The sequence below is a fragment of the Papaver somniferum genome, unplaced genomic scaffold, assembly GCF_003573695.1.
Source record: "Papaver somniferum cultivar HN1 unplaced genomic scaffold, ASM357369v1 unplaced-scaffold_21, whole genome shotgun sequence".
NCBI lineage: Eukaryota > Viridiplantae > Streptophyta > Magnoliopsida > Ranunculales > Papaveraceae > Papaver > Papaver somniferum.
In genome coordinates, this window is record NW_020631041.1 from 14956547 (window position 1) to 14978736 (window position 22190).

Genomic DNA, 22190 nt, shown 5'->3' on the forward strand with positions numbered 1-22190 from the left:
ATGTTATTAGGAAGATCATGGATACATGCGATAAAAGCTGTGGTATCAGCGTTGCATCAATGTATTAGATTCCCCACTCCAAGTAGAATAGGTGAAATCAGAGGAGATGTTGATAATATGAAATTATGTCATCAAATTGAAGTAAGGCGTTATGAAGAACAAGCAAAAAAAAGACAATTTCGCAGAAAATTGGTAAAGGAAGAAAAGAAGGAAGAAGAAGTTAGAGTACATACGATAAGGGCGAAAGAAGGCAAAGGAATATCCAGCGAAATTTCGGAAGAACGAGAAGGATCCATAAAAGCAATTAAAGAACCCACACCAATGGGAGAACCTAAACCCAGTTACATTGCCGCAGAACCAACAAAAGAAATAAATGTTGGTACTGAAGAGGAGCCTCTAGTGTTGAGAATTGGAACCAAAATGGATATAGAAGAAGAAGAAAGAACTGTCAATTTACGGCGAGAATATAAAGATATTTTCGCAGGAAACATGGATGAGATACCAGGAATAGATCCAACAATTGCTTGCCACAGACTGGAGATTAACAAAAATGTGAGACCATTTAAACAGAGAATAAGAAAAATCGCAACAACTTACCATTCCCAAATAGAAGAAGAATTACAGAAAATGCTAGAGGCAGGAATTATAAGAGAAGCTAAATACCCAGAATGGATAGCGAATATGGTCATTGTCCCAAAGAAAAACAAGGGAATCAGGATTTGCATAGATTTCACTGATTTGAACAAAGCTTGCCCTAAAGATAGTTTTCCGTTACCCGATATTCCTCAAATGGTGGAATCTGCAGCGGAAATGATAGGGTATCATCTTTAGATGGGTACAAAGGGTATAACCAAATTCCTCTCGCTGAAGAAGATCAAGAACATACTGCTTTCTTTGCCCTAGAGGTTTATATTGTTACAAAAATGCCGTTTGGTTTGCGAAATGCGGGAGCACATATCAAAGAATGGTAGAGAAGGTGTTCGCAAAATGGATACACAAAACATTAGAAGTATACGTGGATGACATGTTGTAAAGAGTAAGGAATAAGACCATGTACAAGACTTGAGGGAGATTTTTGAACAAATGCGGCAGTATAACATTAAATTGAATCCCGAGAAGTGTACTATTGGAGTTGCATCGGGAAAATTTTAGGCTACATTGTATCAAAGGAAGGAATACAGGTTGATCCGAAAAAGTGCAAGCAGTTCGTGACATGCCAACACCAGCAACAATAAAAGATGTACAGAAGTTGAATGGGCTTCTAGCTTCGCTGGGGAGATTCATTTCGCGATCATCAGACAAATGCAAATATTTTTTCGATATACTCAAGAAGGGTGCGAAATTTAAATGGAGTGATGAATGTGAAAAGGCTTTTCAAGGAATCAAAGAACATCTTATGAATACAACTATTTACAAAAGGCAGAACCAGGAGAAGAATTATTGATTTACCTTGCGACAACGTCGCATGCATTAAGTGTGTATTGCGAGTAGACGCAGGAGTGGAGAAACCCATTTATTACATTAGCAAAACTTTTAATACCGCAGAGAAGAATTACTCAAAATTGAAAAGTTATCTTAGCATTAGTTTATGCATCATTTAAGCTCCGCATATATTTCAAGCACACAAGATAAGGTATTAACAAAAGTACCAATTGAATCAGTGATGAAGAATTCTAAAAGATCAGGAAGGGTAGAGAGATGGAATGCACAAGTAGGCCATTTTGATATTAAATATGAAGTTTTATCTTCACCAAAATCACAAGTTGTTGCGGATTTCTTGGCAGAATTTCCTTTAGAAGAAGATGAAGCAGTAGAAGAAATGATGGATGTAGAAGAAGAACATGGAGATCCAAAAGATTTATTAACAGAACCAAATAGATGGGAAATACTGGTAGATGGATCATCAAATGGAGAAGGAAATGGAGTTGGAATTGTTTTAATTTCGCCAGAAGGAATAAAGATGGCTTTTTCATTCAGGTTGGAATTTGATCCACTAATAATGAAACAGAATATGAAGTGTGATACATGCATTAAAATTCGCAATAGAAATGAAACTAGAAAACGCCAGGATCACTAGTGATTCGCACTAGTTATTCGCCAAATAAAAGGAGAGTATACTACAAATGAAATCCCTGAAGAAATACAAGAAGCTGGTTGAGAATTGTCAGCGAAAATCCCAAAATAAAATGGAGGCACATTTCAAGAAAGGATAATAGACTCGCAGACGCTTTTGCTTTCATCTCAAGTATGATGACAGATCCAACTGCGAGATGCATAAAAATACAAACACTTCTGTCACCATCAGTCAATAAAGAAGAGGAAGATGTGGATGTTGGTCATAGATAATGAAAAAGAAGAACAAATAAATAATGTCGCAGACTGGAGAATGGAACTTCACGCATATTTGGCGAAAGGAGAAACACCAAGAAATAGATTGGAAACACACAAGTTAAAAAGCCGAGCAACGAATTATGAATTAAGAGATGGGTTGTTATACCGAAAATCTTTAGTGGACCATCACTCAGATGTTTGACACGAGAGGAAGGAGAAAAGGTGCTGAAAATGTTACATAGTGGAGATGCTGGCAATCATAGTGGAGGAAGATCTTTGGCACATAGAGCAAAAATGCAAGGTTATTACTGGCCATACATGCATGAAGATGCAAAACAAATATCAAGACGTTGCGAAGATTGTCAGCGGATGGAAAGAAGATACATGCACCAGGAGCACCATTGTCATCTTCAACCAGTGTGTGGCCCTTTGGAAAATGGGGCTTAGATATTGTGGGGCCATTTTTACCAGGAACTGGACAAAGAAGATACTTAATAGTCGCAACAGATTATTTCACAAAATGGACAGAAGTGAAGGCAGTACAACATATTCGCGACAAAGATCTTTACATTCATATTCGAAAATATCATTTGCAGATTTGGAATTCCTGCACAGTTGGTATCTGATAATGGGAAACAGTTTGAGGGGCAGAACATAGAAATGTTACTCAATGCATTCAAGATAAAATGTGGAAAGTCCACTCCTTTATATCCACAAGCTAATGGGCAAGTAGAAGCAACAAATAAAACAATTGCAGATATATTAAAGAAGAAATTGAAGGACATCACAGATCATGGTGTGAACAAGTACATAATGCAGTATGGGCTTATAATACAACTAGAAAGAAGCTACTGGAATGTCACCTTTTTTTTAACATATGGAGTTGAAGCGGTGTTACCAACAGAAGTTGTTATTCCGACAACAAAAAGAGAAGCTTGGGAGAAAAATCTTAGTGCGGGTTTAATTAAACAAACTTGATGAATTAGAAGAAAAAAGAGAAAAGCTTTACAACATATGGAGAATTATCAGCGAAGATTGCTCGAGAATATAATAAACGTGTCAAATACGTGAATTTCAACCAGGAGATTTAGTTCTGCGAGAAACACCAATATATCAGCGAGAAAATGGTGGAAAATTAGCGAAAAAATGGGATGGACCTTACATCATAAGGAGATAGTTGGAACAGGAGCTTATAGATTAATGGACCAGAAGGAAAGATGTTGGTCATAGATTAGATAGACCATGGAACAGATTGTACTTGAAAAGATATTATCCGTAAGAAGCTTTGAGAAGTTATGAATTCTGAAAGAATAATTGCAGGATTATTCATGACAAAACAAGATCATGATGTGCGAAATTTTCGCAGAGAACAATGACATAAAAGAAAGGGGCGAACCTTTATGGCGTACACCCTAGTTCGCGAATAAAATTTCGCAAGAGGCAAATGTAAGACCTAAAGTACGTCATATTAGGGGGTACCTGTTACATGACTCAGGGAAAGGCTATACCGCCACCGGAACCTGAGTCATGGAGATTTGGGGTCAATAAACCCATCCGGGAGAGGCACCTTGGATTCTCAACTTAAGCATATGACTTAGGTTGGGCGACTAAGGTAATAAGGACTCTCCCAAGGAGTGCAGATCTGATCAAGGCGCCGAGGTACACGGTTGAGTCAAGAGTGCCGAGGGCGTTTGAAGCGTCCTTGCCATTCTTGACAAGTCTTGGCTTATACTGCACTCGGCCTGAAGAAAACCCCACTTAGGGTGCAGTCTCGTAACCATAAGCCCTATAGGTAAAAGGGATAAGAGGCTGCGAAAACAACTGGTTGTTGTTAAGACTGGATGGGAGGAGCTAACCTTGTATGGTAGAAGTACGCCTCCTTGAAGGGGCAACCAGGGGGAAGATAAGGGCGGCACCCTCCATTAGGGAGCTGATAAGTGTCTTAAGACGCAAATGTCATGAGGCTTATTATTCGCAAGGATAATTAAGGCTTGTCATATTTGTGCAACATCCTGAAGAGGCAATAATACAAAAGAAAAATAAGATGATCAATGGGTTTTCGCATGAAAGTGCGAAGACGTCCTGCGATTTCATCGCAAGACGACAATGTCATGGGGCTTTATTTTCGCAAGAATATTTAGGCCTGTCATATTGTCGCAACATTCCTGAAGAGGCCATAATACAAAAGAAAAATTAAGACAAGATCAATGGGTTTTTGTATGAAAGTGCAAGGACGTCCTGCGATTTTGTCGCAATGACAAGAGATGGCATAATAAGACCTTTAATTAGGAAGGCAAAATAAGACCATATAATAAAACAAACTAATTATAAGCATTTAAACAGATTATTTTTGCAAGAAAGATAATGAGAGGCAAGTATGGGAATCGATATACAAGAAGCATTATCTTTCTTATCAACAAAATATTAAAAGAAAGTTGACTCCAAAGTCGATTGAAAAATGTAGCTCTCAAAAGTATAAAAATAAGACAGCTCAAGAAAACAAAGCTAGAAAAGAAGCTCAAGCTTCAATATCAATATCAGTAGCAGGAGATGACAGAAGTTCTTCGCCAACATTCTCGCAAGCTTCTCCTTCATTTCGGCTTTGATCTTCGCATGACTAGCATTTTGATTATCACCAGCAATTACTTGATTAGCATCTTGATATCGCCAGCAACTACTTCTTCGGAGAAATTTCTTTCTCATTCTGATTAACACCAGCAGATACTTCTTTAGAAGGAACTTCTTCTTCATCTTCCAGGAAATTATCCTCTGCACCGCTTTCATAATCGTAATCACTATCAGCAGGACGAGGAACTTCATCATCATCTACTTCTAAAGGATCAATTGATGTAGGAGGAAGAGAGTTGGACAATAAAATGTCATTTACAAGGACTTCAGCCCGGAGATGAACTTGGCGAAGAAGTGCTCTTTGATGATTCCTATCTTGAATATCCTTAAAATAAGCAAGATAATCAAGTCTTCTTTCTGCCGGTCGCGAGAACCAGTAAGAGTAGAGACAGTAATGCATTCTCTTTGCGAATTTTAGCATATTTAGCCTCCAATCAGAAATAGAAGAATGAAGATTCTTCTCAGACTCTGCGAAAAATAGAATACAAAATTTTATTAAGATAAGGAATTCAGAGAGATATGACAAAGGAAAGATAATTAAGGCAGTCAAACTATTATGACTACCTTCCTTTTGCGAAATAAGATGTTGAACAAGGATAGACAACTATTCTCCCAATGATCCATTGCGTCATCAAATTTATCTCCAACTAAACCTTTAAGTCGAGACTGAAGATTTTTCTCTTTAGAAACAAGGAAGGCATTTTTCTTCGCAAGAGAAGAATAAGATTCTTCTAATTTGGAATATTGTCTTTAAGCTGATTTGCCTTCACACTTAAAGCTATTCTACCTTGAATGAGTGATCTCTTTCAGTGATAGATGATTCTGTTACTTCTTTAAGTTCATTTCTTAAAGAGCGAAGAGATTTCTTGGTCAGCACATACTTTTTGGAGAATATTAAGTTGTTGCGAAGATATCGCCATCTTGTTTAAATAAACTCGCTTCTCTTGAGATAAGGTTTTATTCTCATCTGATAAAGTTTCCATCCCTAAATTAGCTTTGGTTAAAGAATAAGAAAGACGAGATACTTCATTACTTAATAGATCTTGTTTTGAACTAATTGGGTATTTTCATTGGTAAGATTATTTATTTGATCAAGAGAATATAGAGATTATCTAATTGGTTATATTGATCCATTAAGACTTCTTTATCAACACGGGCTTCTTCAACAGCAGATTCAAATTGATATCTCTCCATTACTCGTTTCTGATTTAATGCTTAACATGCGAAAGAGGGATTTAAAGGATAATTAAACGGGAAGGATAAAACCATCGAAAAGGCAAATTAAAGACATAGATGAGGAAATCATACCTCTTAATCATCATTCTTCTTGCGAAGATTATCACGATCCAGCAAAACATTCTGAAGTTTCTGATTTTCAAGACGAAGAGCATTACATTCTTTTTCTAAAGTGTCTGCGAAGCAGCTTTGTCAGAACCCAAATGCTTGCTCAGAATTTCGCAAACATTAGACTTGATGGGATCAGTAGAAGACTTCTTGCCATCATCCAGAATCTCAGATAAAACCTTGAAAGCAATATTATCCCTTCCACGGTCTCTTTCGACAAGGAGAGACTTAGGAAGAACTAGGTAGAGACAGAAGGTTGAGAAACATTCTCAATGGGAAGAGAAGAGGTTCATTCGCAGAAGGAACCACAAGGGGAATTTCAGTCATAGAAGATCAACTGGAGAAATGAAATCAGAGGCAGCATTTCGCGAGTTGGAGATAAAGGTTTATCTTGCGAATATCGCAGGAGATTTGGAAGAAATGAAGTCAGAGGCAGCGTCTTCATGAATTGGAGATAAAGGTTTATCTTGCGAAGATGTCGCAGGAGATTTGGAAGAAATGAGTAGATGGAAGGGAACAGAGTTGGAACAGCCTTGAGGTGGCGAGATTTCTTGTGAGGTTATGAAGATCTTTATCACCCTGCGAATTACAATCTAGATAAGAAACAGAGGCAACAATATTGTTATTAGAAAAAGATAGTGTTTCTTACTACCTTCTCATTCGCAGACTTTTCTTTTATGAACGACAACTTTATGCTGTGATTTGGGATTGTTAGGATTCTGAACTGAAATTTAGTGTTGGAGCCGCTTTTGCTGAAATAACAAGAGTATGGGAATCACATAAACATCACATAAGGCAATAAACAAGATCAATTTCAAATATATCAATTTCAGCAAAATTTAAGGAAGAAAAAGAAGACTAACCTTGATGAATCCATGAAATGATAGCAGGGAAATTATCTTGAAGAAGATCACGAACTATGAAGATCTAATTTGAAGATGAAGAAGAATTAAAAATTGAAGAAGAAGAAAAAGTTGCAACATGGAGTTTGCAGAACGATGAAGTTGCAGAAGAATAAAAAGAAAGAAGAAGAGGATGAAAAGAAATATATAGAGGGAATTTTTCCTCGAGAAAATAAACGTGGTTAATACGGAAAGATTTAAGCGGTTAAAAGTAACGGTTACAAAAGACGTGTCGAGAAATAAATGGAAGAAAGAATACGTGTGATAAATGCAGAATATGAGAAATAAGCGGTTGCGGCATTTCTCACATCATTCTCTACTTTTTGCAGAGAAGATATGAGAAGAGGCAAGATGTAGGATCAGAATCTCGCAACAGTTATGTCTCAGCGAAGTTAACAATGGTATTGCACAAAAGCGTCGCAGAACAATTTCAGAAACGACATCAGCAAGGATCATGAGAAAGGTGTGATAGTCTTGCGAAAATTAGAAAGCTTGCGAATCATACATTTGTAAGGTTGCGAGAATGTCGCAAACCATATCCGAAAATAAAGGATAGATTAGCTGTCATCCATTAAGTATTTCCCTTATAAATAGTCATTCGAGTTGTAAATGAGGGAGAGATAAGTAAATAGGAGAGAGAAAGTTGAGAGCAGAGATCATTCTTCATTTCTTTATTTTCCTTGTAAGAATATTCAGAAATTAATCAATAAAATTAAGAGTGTAAACCTAAAAATAGGCTGATCAACGATAAAATCATACGAGGGGTGTATTGTAGGATATCCTAAAAATAGGCTGATCAACGATAAAATTAAGAGTGTAAACCTAAAAATAGCCCATAAGAAAATACCCAATGAGTTTCAGCCATTGAATCGGCCTGCCACTACTTCATTTCTTCGATCGAAAATTCTCATGTGTTGTGAACATTTTTCCCGCCAAAATCGATATTCAAATGAAGAAGAGGGGTGTCCCCCTATCCTGTCTTGGTGTCCCCTTAGTGATTTGGGCTGAAATAGTAATTCTTGGGTTGAAATAGTAATTTTTATGGTTTCCTCCGGAATATTTCTGGGACGTTTCTGGGGCGCCTCCAGGACATTTCTCCGGGGTGTAAATCATCACTTTTTGAGCAACTCTTTCCATACAAGGGTATTTTCTCCAAAAACACCTAAACAAACATAAAAACACCATAATGAGAACAAATGGGTACTAATAAAATACGTAAAAGAGATCTAAATAGACACATAAATGCGTCTATCATGAGCTGGTTCCAGACTTTGTCCTTGAAGTCTGCAGGAATGAGCCTCCAGTCTTTGAAGTCAATTGGACAGTGAACTCGAATAGTTCTCCTGCACGAGTTGCAAACTTTGATGCATGTTCGCCAAAAGGTCTACCATATTCATCTATTTCCACCAAGAGTCTGGGTGGAAGTTATGTCTCCTCCAAGTCAGAATCATATTGAGTTTCATCATGAGATAGAGAAGCTTCATGAGATAGAGAACCATTTTCATAACCACCATGAGATGGAGTACCACGAACATCATATGCAGAACCAGTTTCATTGGTAGAAACAACATGATCTTAAAAGTGATAATCCTGACTTGACAACATCTTCATACCAAACAAACCAAACAACAAACAACATATTAGGCATTTGAACTAAAATGAGATCAAACCTAGCAGTGAACTAAAATACAAGACCCCAACTTCTTGTTGAAATGTGTGGAAGGATATTACAACCGACAAAGGTATAATTTTAAAGTAATAAGAACAACCTATGAAGAAAAACTTTATAACATGTAAAAACCCTAAGTTTGGTTGTAATCTGTGGAAAAAGATAACAACCAAATACCATGAATTGCAAAAAAGTAAATAATAACATACAAGTAAATCTATGAAGGAGATACCAACCAACAAAAAATAAACCCTAATTTGAAATAAATATTCGAAAATAAAAGCTACATAGATTACCTCTGGAGAATGAATAAGGTACAAATATGTATGCGAGGTAAGAGGTATAGAAGAAGAAAGTGAGAATCGCAAAGGAGGACGGTGAGAATGAAGGGAAAGAAATTAAGATCTCCATCTCCCTTTATTTATAGAGAATGATTAGATTTGAAATCATTCTGAAAATTTGAAAATGGGGGAAATGAAATTTGAGAGGGAATAACAAAAGGTTTCTCAAATTTGAGAGGGAATAAGAAAAGGTTTTTCAAATTTGAGAGGGAATTGAAATATAAAAGATGTATCAGAGTGGGGATTTGAGAGGGAACGAAATTGGAGACCCAAATTGAAACCTTACTTTTTCGGACAAGAGAGAAAAGTACAATAATAGAGGAGAGATTTTCTTTTCTCTCAAAATATCTAGGTCAAAGGCGTCCGGATCGAGGTAAAGTTGGCCAAAATTGTGGTCAAGTTAGTCAAATTTTTGGTCAAGTTGGTCAAATTTGTGGTCAAACACATAATCGGAAACAAAACAAGGCATACTCAGTTTGCAAGAATACCATATAATACCCAATGTTCTCTTCAAAGTGAAGTTGAGATGTCAAATATAAGACAGGATGAAACTGCAACCTATATTATGGAACTCGGGTTGCAAGATTACCATATACAGACCCAATGTCTCGTCCAGGTGAGGTTTGAGATGTCGAATATCAAATTGGATGGATCCTGAGTGGATTCTGCAACCTAGTATAGAACTCAGGTTGCAAGATTACCGTATATAGAGGTCCATGTGAGGTTTGAGAGGTTAAATATCAGATTGGATGATTTTACAACCTATTATGGAACTCAGGTTGCAAGATTACCGTATACAGACAAAATGTTCTCATCCGGGTGAGGTTTGAGATGTCGAATATCAGATTGGATGAAACTGCAACCTATATTATGGAACTCGGGTTGCAAGAATACCATATACAGACCCAATGTCTCGTCCAGGTGAGGTTTGAGATGTCAAATATCAGATTGGATGGATCCTGAGTGGATTCTGCAACCTATTATGGAACTCAGGTTGCAAGATTACCATATCCAAACTCAATGTCTCGTCCAGGTGAGGTGTAAGACGTCAAATATCACATTGGATGGATCCTGAGTGGATTCTGCAACCTATTATGGAACTCCGTTTGCAAGATTACCATATACATGTCCAATGTCTCGTCCAAGTGAGGTTTGAGATGTCAAATATCAGATTGGATGGATCGTGAGTGGATTCTGCAACCTATTATGGAACTCGGGTTGCAAGATTAGCATGTACAGACCCAATGTTCTCGTCCAGGTGAGGTTTGAGATGTCAAATATCACATTGGATGGATCGTGAGTGGATTCTGCAACCTATTATGGAACTCAGGTTGCAAGATTACGACATACAGACCCAATGTCTCGTCCAGGTGAGGTTTGAGATGTCAAATATTTGGCTGGATGGATCCTGAGTGGATTCTACAACCTATTATGGAACTCAAGTTGCAAGATTACCATATACAGACCCAATGTCTCGTCCAAGTGAGATTTGAGATGTCAAATATCATATTGGATGGATCCTGAGTGGATTCGGCAACCTATTATGAAACTCAGCTTGCAAGATTACCACATACAAACCTAATGTCTCGTCCAAGTGAGGTTTGAGATGTCAAATATCATATTGGGTGGATCCTGAGTGGATTCTGCAACCTATTATGGAACTCAGGTTGCAAGAGTACCATATACAGACCCAATGTTCTCGTCCAGGTGATGTTTGGGATGTCAAATATCAGATTGGATGAAACTGCAACTTATATTATGGAACTCGGGTTGCAAGATTACCACATACAGACCCAATGTCTCGTCCAGGTAAGGTTTGAGATGTCAAATATCAGATTGGATGGATCCTGAGTGGATTCTGCAACCTATTATGGAACTCAGCTTGTAAGATTACCAAAAATTACAATAAAAAATCTACTTGAACAGGTGCATCTAATTTTCCTTGATTTAAAAAATACTAAAATACCCCTGTCGGAACAGGCGCAACAAATTTTCCTTGAATTCAAAATTTACGAAAATACCCCTGCCGGAACAAGTGCATCAAATTTTCCTTGATTTAAAAAAAGACGAAAATACCCCTGTCGGAGCAGGTGCGTCAAATTTTCTGGTGATTGCTAAAATTACGAAAGTACCCCTCCCGGAACAGGTGCATCAAATTTTCCGGTGATTACCAAAAATTATGAAAGTACCCCTGCCGGAAAAAGTGCATCAAATTTTCCTTGATTTCAAAATTTATGAAAATACCCATACCGGAATAGGTCCATTCAATTTTTAACAAGCACATATACACACACATGTATATATATGTTTTACACAACACACACAAAATGTCTCCAAAGCGTGTGCTAAAGGAAAACAAAATAACATAGATCACATCCACATAGCGATCTCTGAACAAAAAGTATACCGTCGTCGTACATATACCGTCATCTGCATATCAATTGTTCTGTTTTATTAAACATATACCAAAAAATATACCCCTAGGTGTCACCACTAAGTATATATAAACCAAAATATGTATCCCAAAAAGTTAATTCATCCATCAGCAGTTAGAACAATCTTATAATCCATCATCCTCAGTCATCATCATCTGTAGAATCTTCCCCATAGAAGTCATATCCATTATTTTCCTCATCTTCATCTTCTTCATCTTTATCTTCCTCTTCTTCCTCATCTTCATCCTCTTCATATTCGTCGATGACTTCACTTGTCTCATGACTCTCATCTTCCTCATAATCTTCATCATCATCAGCATTATCTTCAGCATCAACTAGTTCTTGAGCATACTCCTCCTCTTCTGGATCAACATGCCCCATGAGAAAGTCATGCAAATTGTCTGCTTCTATTTCTTCCTCCAAATCAGCCTGCGCGAGCTTCTCTACCTCCTCATCTGGTAAGTATGGCCCAGACACATGCTGAAGAGGTTCCCAGTCTAGTTCAGCCTATGATTCAGCATCAATGGCCAGAAAATCTACTCGTGTAGGATATTGCGGCATACTTGCTGCAAGTAATGCATGTGCACGACGAAACTGTTCATCTTTGAACTTGTCATACTCCTCTTGCAAAACAACTTCTTCAGCAGCCTTTCTCCGGCGTGACGCTTCTTCCTCTTAATTTTGAGCACTATATCATGACATGTGACGAAGTCGTTCACACGCTTCTGGAGATGTTTCAACTGTTCAGGGGTCATGAGCTCAATCAGTTTATAAGTCTCAGCAAAAGGATTCTTGGAGTTGCCTTCCTATGGTTCATCATCCGAACAACAGACCTTAAGCTTCTTTCCTTTCATGTCTCTCTCCCTCTCATGTGACGAATCATAACTGCAGCTCCTCCTGGATGCCATACAACAGTGTATAAAAAGTATTGCTGCAAAACAATTAGTTTGTTGTTAAACACAACCAAATACATTGCAAGAGAGACAATAATTTGCATTTTCATTCAAAACCAGATCGAATCCTAGAAACAACAACACAAACAATCTGCATTTTCAATCAAAAACAGATCAAACCCTAGAAATAAAAAAAGTTAATGATGAGTGCCAAATAATGTATATATTTATCCCTTTTTGTTGGCATTTAACTCATCTTTTGTGCATTAATTCTACATTTTATCCCATATTCTGTATTTTCATTGTTTTCAAGAATAAATATGTTTATTAATTAATTTTACATTTTTAGGTAATAAATAAAGACTAGATGAGTTGCGGAGCGAAAAGAGCAAAGACATGGGAGAAAGCCAGTGGAAACTCTAGTGGAAAAGAAGTGAAGAATGTGGTATGGAAGAATCAAAGATGAAAATGGGCTTAAAAAGGAAGAAATTGTTCTTAAAGAAGAAGTGGATCAAGATTGTCTAGCCCAAACCCATTTCTTAATCCCAAAATCCAAAACCCAAACCCGTTTTCTATTCTTAGCAGTCAGATTGGATCCTTTCCATCATCCAACGGTCGATCCATCAGAGTGCATCGAGCTTTGATGACCCTGTCTAACACTTAACACCTAACCTCCATCTTGGACCATCAGTTTTGAGTATTACATATCCAACGGTCGCTCCATATCATCTTCATCTCGCGTTGGATCATTCTATGATCTTTCATCCAACGTATTCCCTTCACAAAACCTCAAATTGGATGATCCCGTAACCTAAGCACCCATACCTATACCCCAAAAACCAAACAAACCCTAACCTATTTCTATCGGGCTCTTCTTCTTCCTCCCCTCTTCTTCACTGCAAACCCCATGACCACCACCTGCTCCGCCACCCACTCCATCTGCCACCACCACCAGCTCAATACGAGCTCTCAAATCACTCAACAACCCTAACCCACATCATTACTTCCCCTTTCACCAACTCTATGTCCTCCTAATCACTCAATTTCACGCCTCTCCCATGCAGGAACCCTAGAGGTGAAATGACAATTAGGTGAAATAGAGTTGCAATTGGAGGCGTGGATAACATCAGGGAACAATTAGAGGCGTGGGTCGAAGTCAGAAGCAATCATCAGTGATTAGGTAAAACTAATTCCAATTTTTCACAAACCCTAATTACACTGTTTGGGGCTTTTGGGGAGTTCTCTTGTAAACTATAATTGGGGACTGGGGGTTGTGAGTAGAGGAGGACTACATATCTCTGTACTAGCCAGTAGAGAATTAAACCAAAATATTATGCAATTCCAATTTCAGTCTTCTTATGCAGTTACAGTTTGATTGGTTGTGTGTTATGTTTGAATATTTTGCATGATGAATGTTGTGTTTGTAACATGTTGAGCATGAGAAGTAGCACTAAGCTAAGCTCAGATGAAGCCTTAGGCATTGTTGGATGATGAATTGTAGGTTAGAGCCTTAATGCTTGTTTTTCTTGTGCATTGGGAGAGATTAGTGCTATCTGTGTGCTTGTGATTGATGTACTGTCAAAAGACAGTCATGCTAGGAGGCACATTAGTTGAGCAAGCTGATTTCTTTCCATTCCATTGTATGCTTAGGGTTCTTAATTTCAACCTAGAACTACATTGTTTGGCTAGACACCAAGGTGGAATTCTAAGCCATTAGCTTAGCCACAATTCCTTTCTTCAGTCACTTACAATTTCAGTCTTGCTTTTGCTTCAAATTCAGTTTATATTTCTTAGGTGTTGCTCGCCTTGTCTTGCAATTTTGTAGTCTCTGTGCACTGAAAACAGTGCACAAAATCTCCATCTGCCTTGGCTTCCAAGCCTTGGTTCTTAGCTGTTTTCTTTGCTGCTTTGCTTTACCTTGCTGCTTTGGTTCTTTACTTCTGCCACTTTGTATGCCATATTACTTTGTCTTGCTCATGTCTCCATTGTTAGCTTAGGTTTCTCTTATAGTGCTCCCACTCCCTGTGGACTTTCCCCTGCTTTCCTTCTATTCTATAAACTTGGCCTTGTATACTTGCAAGCATATCTATTTTTCTGTGTGTTTTCCTAACACACCAAGTTTTTGGCGCCGCTGCCGGGGAGTGGTGCTGCCATCTGCTGATTTCCTTTGCTGTCCTTCATCTACCATTGCATCTCTGTCAAGATCATTGCAGAGTTACCTGAGCTGCTGCTGTTGCTGCTGCTGCTGCTGTTGCTGCTGCTAAGCCAAAGCCTGCTCCTGCCAACTGGGCTGCCAACTGAAGCTGTCAACTGGGCTCGCCAATTTCTGTTGCTAGGCTTGGACAAACTTTGTTGCTGGGCTTTGCCTTCTTTGCTCCTGCTGGGCTCTGCTGTGTTATTGAGCTGAACACCAACTGCTGCCAAGCCTGCTGGGCTGCTGCATCTCAACAAGTTGCTGGGCTGCTGCATCTCAACAAGTTGCTGGGCTCATCCAACTGAGGTGGGATTGTGCCACCATTACTGCTGGGCTTCACCACTTCAACTGAGCTGGGCTCTGTTGCTGCCGGGCTTGTGCACCTTCTGCTGCTGGGCTCTGTTCCACCTGTTGCTGCTGGGCTTGAGCGTGAGCTGCTTCGGACGATCCTAAAGCCCAACTGGGCTGTGCAACTAAAAGGGGACTAAAACCCTATTTTTGGGCTTCCCTCCAAAAACCAAGTAAGCCTAACCCATGAGTTAACCCACTTGGGCCTCATTTAAATTCAAATTCGGGCTTGTAATAATTAATTTAATTATTTCTTTGGGATTGTAATAATTTTTATTTATTTTCTTTTTTTTTTTTTATATTTGGGACTGTAATTTTTTTTTGTTTTTTTTTTTTTTTTTTTTTCTTTATTTTTCTTTTTTCTTTTATGGGCTTGTCTTAATTATTTATTGTTTTTATTTTCTTTTATGAGTTGTGCTAATTTATGCTAGGTTTAGTTCAAAATTTTTCCAAAGCCCAATTTTAAACCAAAAACCAAAATCCCTTGTTAGTCCAACACCCATTCAAAACCAAATCTTCATAACCCTTGTGGGCCAAATTGTTTCCGATTGCTCTGTCTGACCAACATGTTAGTTAAGGTACCTACTAGGACATGATTGTGACCTACAGAGACCAAACACAGACTTGTTAGAATTAACCCAGACGAACCTATCGAAATTCTAAGTTCTGAGGGAGACAGTCCAGATCAACCAGAAACAATGGGAGAACCCCGTACCCTCAAGGATTATATGTACCCAGAGCCAGTCAACCTTCTTGTATTGTGCTACCCGAGGCTAATGGCCATTATGAGCTGAAATCAAGCACAATACAGATGCTTCCTATTTTTAGAGGTGTTGAGAATGAAAACCCGTACCACCACGTGAGAGAATTCGAGGAAATTTGTGGAACTCTGCGTTTCACTCAAATGTCCGACGAAACCCTAAAGTTAAGGCTTTTTCCTTTCTCCCTGAAAGATAAGGCAAAGGCCTGGCTTATGCTTTACAGCCCCAATCCATCATGACATGGGATGACCTCATAAAGGAGTTTTTCAAAAAGTTTTTCCCGAACCACAAGACTGCGACAATTCGTCAAAGTCTGAATAGCTTTGTGCAATTAGAGGTGAGACCTTAGCTAGATACTGGAGAGATTCAATGAATTATTGCTCCAATGTCCCCATCATGGTTTTGAAAAATGGAGACTTGTGCAAATTTTGTATGAAGGTCTAGATGTGTCCACCCGAACAACGGTTGAGTCGATGTGTAATGGTCTATTCGTAGATAAAACTGCTGACGCGTCTTGGGACTTCTTGATTGAAGTAGCTGAAAAGACGCAACAGTGGGAATCCATCCGTGAAACCAGAAAGACTACATCCGAAGCAAAGGCTTTTAGGATTGAAGCGGATTTTGAGGGAAGAGCAAACATGGCATCAATAGTTAGGAGATTAGAAGAGTTAGAACTACATAAAAATTCAAAACCTTCCACCACTACTCTCCGAGAACATGTCGCTTCGTCTGTTTGTGCTGCTTGTAACGACCCCAACCATCAATTCCAAAATTGTCCCGATTTGCTTGCAGTCCAGGAATCTAGGCTTGAACAGGCACATGCCATGTTTCAAAAACCAGAGCATAACCCTTATTCACAGACCTACAATCCAGGATGGAGAAACCACCCTAACTTTTCATGGTCAAAAGGACCCACTCAGGAGGACCATCTCAACCCAATCAGAGCTATCAAAACAATCAGGGATATCAGAACAATCAAGGTTATCAACACCCGAGAAACCCTCAACAACAATCAAACTCTCAACAACAATCATATCCTCAACACAATACCGACAAGAGATTATCCACCCTAGAGGAAATGTTCCAGAGTTTGATGCAAAGTCAGAAAAATCTAGATCAAAAGATGGATCAAATGTGAGAGAGAAAAGGGTAAACTTCCGAGCCAACCCCAACAAAATCCAAAGAGGATATTTCAAACAGGCACAACATCCTGCACTGAAACCTCACCCGATCAAGTCCATGCCATTACCACCCTCCGAAGTGGTAAAGTCATCGAGAACAACGTGGGCGAACCTAATGAATCTGATACAAATTCCACGCTGTCTCCACAACCCCAGAAAACCAAAGAACTGAGCAAGTTGGAAAATCTGACAATTCTACTGCTGTGAATGTCCCTTTGCCAACTCATTCTCCTGTTGCCCCATTTCCTCAAAGATTGATCTATCAACAGAAAAGTACCCATTACAATGAGATGTTAGATCTGTTCAAGAGAGTCAACATCAACATTCCTTTTCTTGAAGCAATCAAGCAAATCCCTGCTTATGCCAAATTCCTCAAAGACTTGTGTACTCAAAAGCGCAAGCTCAATGTGCAAAAACGTGCTTTCTTAGCTGAGCAGGTGAGTTCCATCATTCTGAACAAAACTCCACCCAAGTTTAGGGATCCAGGATGTCCAACAATTTCTTGCACTATAGGAGAACACACGGTCAATAAAGCGTTATTAGACCTAGGTGCAAGTGTTAACCTACTGCCATATTCTGTTTATGAGCAGTTAGGTCTTGGGGAGTTGAAACCAACATCTATCACTCTACAACTGGCAGACCGATCTGTCAAGATTCCTCGTGGAGTGGTCGAAGACGTTTTGATCAAGGTTGACAAATTCTATTTTCCCGTAGACTTCATTGTCTTAGACACTCAACCTGTACAAAACCCAGACTGTCACATTCCTGTCATCTTAGGACGTCCTTTCTTGGCTACGTCCAACGCGATCATTAATTGTCGTAATGGAGTGTTGAAACTGTCTTTTGGTAACATGACGGTAGAATTGAATGTGTTCGATATTAGTCAACAACCTGTGAATCTTGATGATGATGTGCATGAAGTTAATATGATTGAAGGATTAATGCAAGATTCGTTGACTAACATTCTATCCGTCGACCCCTTTCAAGCATGTATGGAGAACTTTAACCAGATTCCTATGATGATGCATACTGTAGTGACGTCCTATCTCTGCTCGAATCTGTACCTCAAATGGACATCACTGAAAGGAAATATGAAGTGGAACCACCCTTACTCTCTGATTCCAAGCTTTCCATCCATTGTTGAGCCACCCAAGCTTGAATTGAAAACATTGCCTAGTACGTTGAAGTACGCATTCCTAGGTTCTTCTGATACTTTACCTGTCATTATTTCATCATGTTTAGACACGGAACAGGAAAGTAAGCTTTTAGAAGTACTTAAGGAACACAAAGAGGCCTTAGGATGGACCATCTCAGATCTCAAAGGAATTAGTCCCACCATTTGCATGCACCACATTAACCTTGAAGAGAATGCCAAACCATCGAGGGAAATGCAAAGGAGACTTAATCCTAACATGAGAGATGTAGTCAAAGGAGAGATCCTGAAACTACTTGATGCGGGTATCATATACCCAATTCCCGATAGCAAATGGGTTAGTCCCATTCAAGTTGTGCCTAAGAAGTCAGACATTACTGTAGTTCAGAACGACAAGAATGAATTAGTCCCTACTCGTACAACCACAGGATGGCGAGTATGCATCGACTACAGGAAGTTGAACACAGTAACAAGGAAGGATCACTTCCCGCTCCCTTTCATTGACCAAATGCTAGAACGTGTGTCTGGACACAGTCACTACTGTTTTCTAGATGGCTTTTCCGGTTATAACCAAATTCACATTGCTCCAAAGATCAGGAAAAAACTACATTCACGTGTCCATTTGGGACGTTTGCTTATAGACGTATGCCCTTCGGGTTGTGTAATGCACCTGCTACTTTTCACGTTGCATGATGAGCATTTTTTCTGACATGATAGATAGTTTTCTCGAGATCTTTATGGATGATTTCTCTGTTTTTGGTTCCTCGTTTGACGAATGTTTGAAGCATCTTGCCCTCGTGATATCCAGATGTAAAGAAAAGAACCTTGTTCTAAATTGGGAAAAATGCCATTTTATGGTGAATTCAGGAATAGTTCTAGGACACATCATCTCAGAAAAAGGAATTGAAGTGGATAAAGCTAAAGTTGACCTCATTCAACATCTACCACAACCTTGCTCTGTGAAGGAGATCAGATCATTTCTAGGTCATGCTGGTTTTTACCGGCGATTCATCAAAGATTTCAGCAAAATCTCCAGACCTCTGTGCAGTCTTCTCTCCAAAGATGTTGCCTTCAATTTCGATGCTGCTTGTGTGAAGGCATGGGAGGAATTAAAAACCCTTCTCACCACCGCTCCTATAGTCCGACCACCCGATTGGAAGCTTCCGTTCGAACTTATGTGTGATGCCTCTGATTATGCTGTTGGTGCTGTTTTAGGACAGCGAGTTGATAGACTACCATATGTGATATACTATGCTAGCAAAACCCTTAATGATGCCCAACTCAATTATTCAACTACCGAGAAGGAATTGCTTGCCGTCGTTTTCGCATTAGACAAGTTTAGATCTTATCTGATAGGGTCTAAGATCATCATATACACAGACCATGCGGCTTTGAAGTATCTTCTTTCCAAGAAGGATGCTAAAGCTCGCCTTATTCGATGGATACTCTTATTACAGGAATTCGATCTCGAAATCCGTGATAAGAAAGGTTGTGAGAATGTGGTTGCTGATCATTTGTCTAGATTAACTTTAGAGTCTATTGATGAATGTGAGCTGATTAGAGAATCATTCCCAGATGAACAGCTGATGTCTATCTCAGACCTTCCTTGGTTTGCTGATATTGTTAACTACCTCGCTACAGGTAGGATGCCCTCACGTTGGTCGAGACAAGACCGCTCTAAATTCCTGGCTGAAGTCAAACATTTCCTTTGGGATGACCCATATTTGTTTAAGTACTGCCCAGACCAAATCATTAGGAGATGTGTCCCCAACACTGAACAGAAATGTGATATCTTTCTGTCATGACCAAGCATGTGGAGGCCATTTCAGTGCCAAGAAAACCGCTGCAAAGATCTTGCAGTGTGGATTCTATTGGCCATCATTGTTCAAGGATTGCCATGATTATTGTGTTGCTTGTGAACGCTGTCAAAAGCTAGGAAGCATTTCGAGGAGAAACATGATGCCATTGAACCCCATTTTGATTGTGGAGATTTTTGATGTTTGGGGGATAGACTTCATGGGTCCATTTCCCATGTCTGACAGATTGTACATCCTAGTCGCAGTTGATTACGTTTCTAAGTGGGTAGAAGCCATAGCAACCAGAAACAAATGACCACAAGGTGGTACTTTCATTTCTAAAGGAAAATATTTTCACGTTTTGGTACCCCTAGAGCTATCATCAGTGACGGCGGTTCACATTTTCGTAACAAGTACTTTGAGTCTTTAGTACGCAAGTATGGCATAACTCACAAGGTTGCTACTCCGTACCACCCTCAGACTAGTGGACAAGTGGAAGTTCTAATAGGGAAATTAAGCACATTCTGGAGAAGACGGTCAACCCGTCCAGGAAAGATTGGTCATTGAGATTGAATGATGCTTTGTGGGCCTATAGAACAGCTTATAAGACACCAATTGGCATGTCCCCCTATCGTCTAGTGTATGGAAAGCCGTGCCATCTACCTGTGGAATTAGAACATCGTGCTACTGGGCAATCAAAAGCTGAACTTTTCTCTGGACGAAGCTGGAATTCAAAGGAAACTTCAACTCAACGAGTTGGAAGAATTGAGAAATGAGGCTTATGACAGTGCCAAGTTATAAGCAGAAGATGAAGATTTCATGACAAGCGTATTCTACGCAAATCCTTCACTCCTGGTCAGAAAGTCTTGCTGTATGACTCCCGATTACATCTTTTTCCAGGAAAACTGCGTTCCAGATGGAAGGGTCCGTACCTAGTACGCACAGTTTTTCCTCATGGAGCTGTAGAGCTGGAGGATGTTTCCAACAAGAACGTTTTCAAAGTCAACGGGCAGAGATTAAAGCCATTCCTTGAGCCATTTCCACCCGACATTGAAACAACCAACCTGGAGGACCCAGTCTATGTGGACTAAACTGGTCCACTCTTTCCCTAAATAACCAAAAAGTTTTCCAAATGTCTCCCAACAAAACCAAATTTTTTCCCAAAAAGTCCAATCCCATTAAAAACCAAAATTTTCTTGTAGATAATGTGTTAGTTAAATTTCCTTTTGTATATATTTTGTGCTCATCCATTGTGACTCCTAATATGATGGATTTTTACCTTGAATAACGGAGTTTTAATCGAGCTTTCGCCGTACAATCGGGTATTCTCTCTCCTTTTACTCTACTCAGCATGTTCCTCTTCATATATTGTTTTATAATTCTTTCCATATTTTGAAACATTGAGGACAATGTTTAGTTTAGGTTTGGGGGTATAGAGTAGATACCACGATAATATGCTATAATTGAAAACGAACTCCTTCTTCTTTTGAAAAAATCGAAAAAAATTCAAAAAAATTAAAAAATTAAAAATCATAAAAATGGAGCTCATTTACCTTGAAATGTTGACTCTTGTGCAAATATGTAATTATTAGGAGTCTTAGTCTAGATATTTAGGCACCCTGATTCTAGCACAATTCACATAGTGATAAGAAATTTGCACGCGCACGATCTACCAATACATGTATGGCCTCGATCTTCAAGGTGTTTGATAGGAAGTTATGATTGCCAATCACTTTATAATACTGAACGAAACTTCTTTGGTTGGTTGGGATAGAAGGTAGAGGTTACATTAAGAAAAACAAGCATCGAATTTAACTGGGTGCATCAAAAAGGGCTACCTCTTGCAAAGTGTCATGTAATCTTTTGTTTCCTTTTGTATATGTATCAAAAGTGTTTTCTTATGCAAAAAAAAAAAAAAACGATGTATATATTCAGAAAAAAAATACAAAAAAAAAATCAAGTATTTATCAATTCCATTCTCTCTTGTTCCAAAAATAAAAAGAGAGTAGTCAATGTAAATAAGAGTTATGTAAATAGTCATTTTGTTGTTTCATTGTAATAAGCAAGGAGGGTGTATGCCATTGATGTACAACGCGAGTAATTGTGAAATACCTCCAACTCATTCACAATTCTCGTAAAGTCCGGACAACTAGCTAGATTTCGACCTTGGTTCTTAGCCTGAGAAACTATCTCTTGGTGATTAGTAGTCATAAC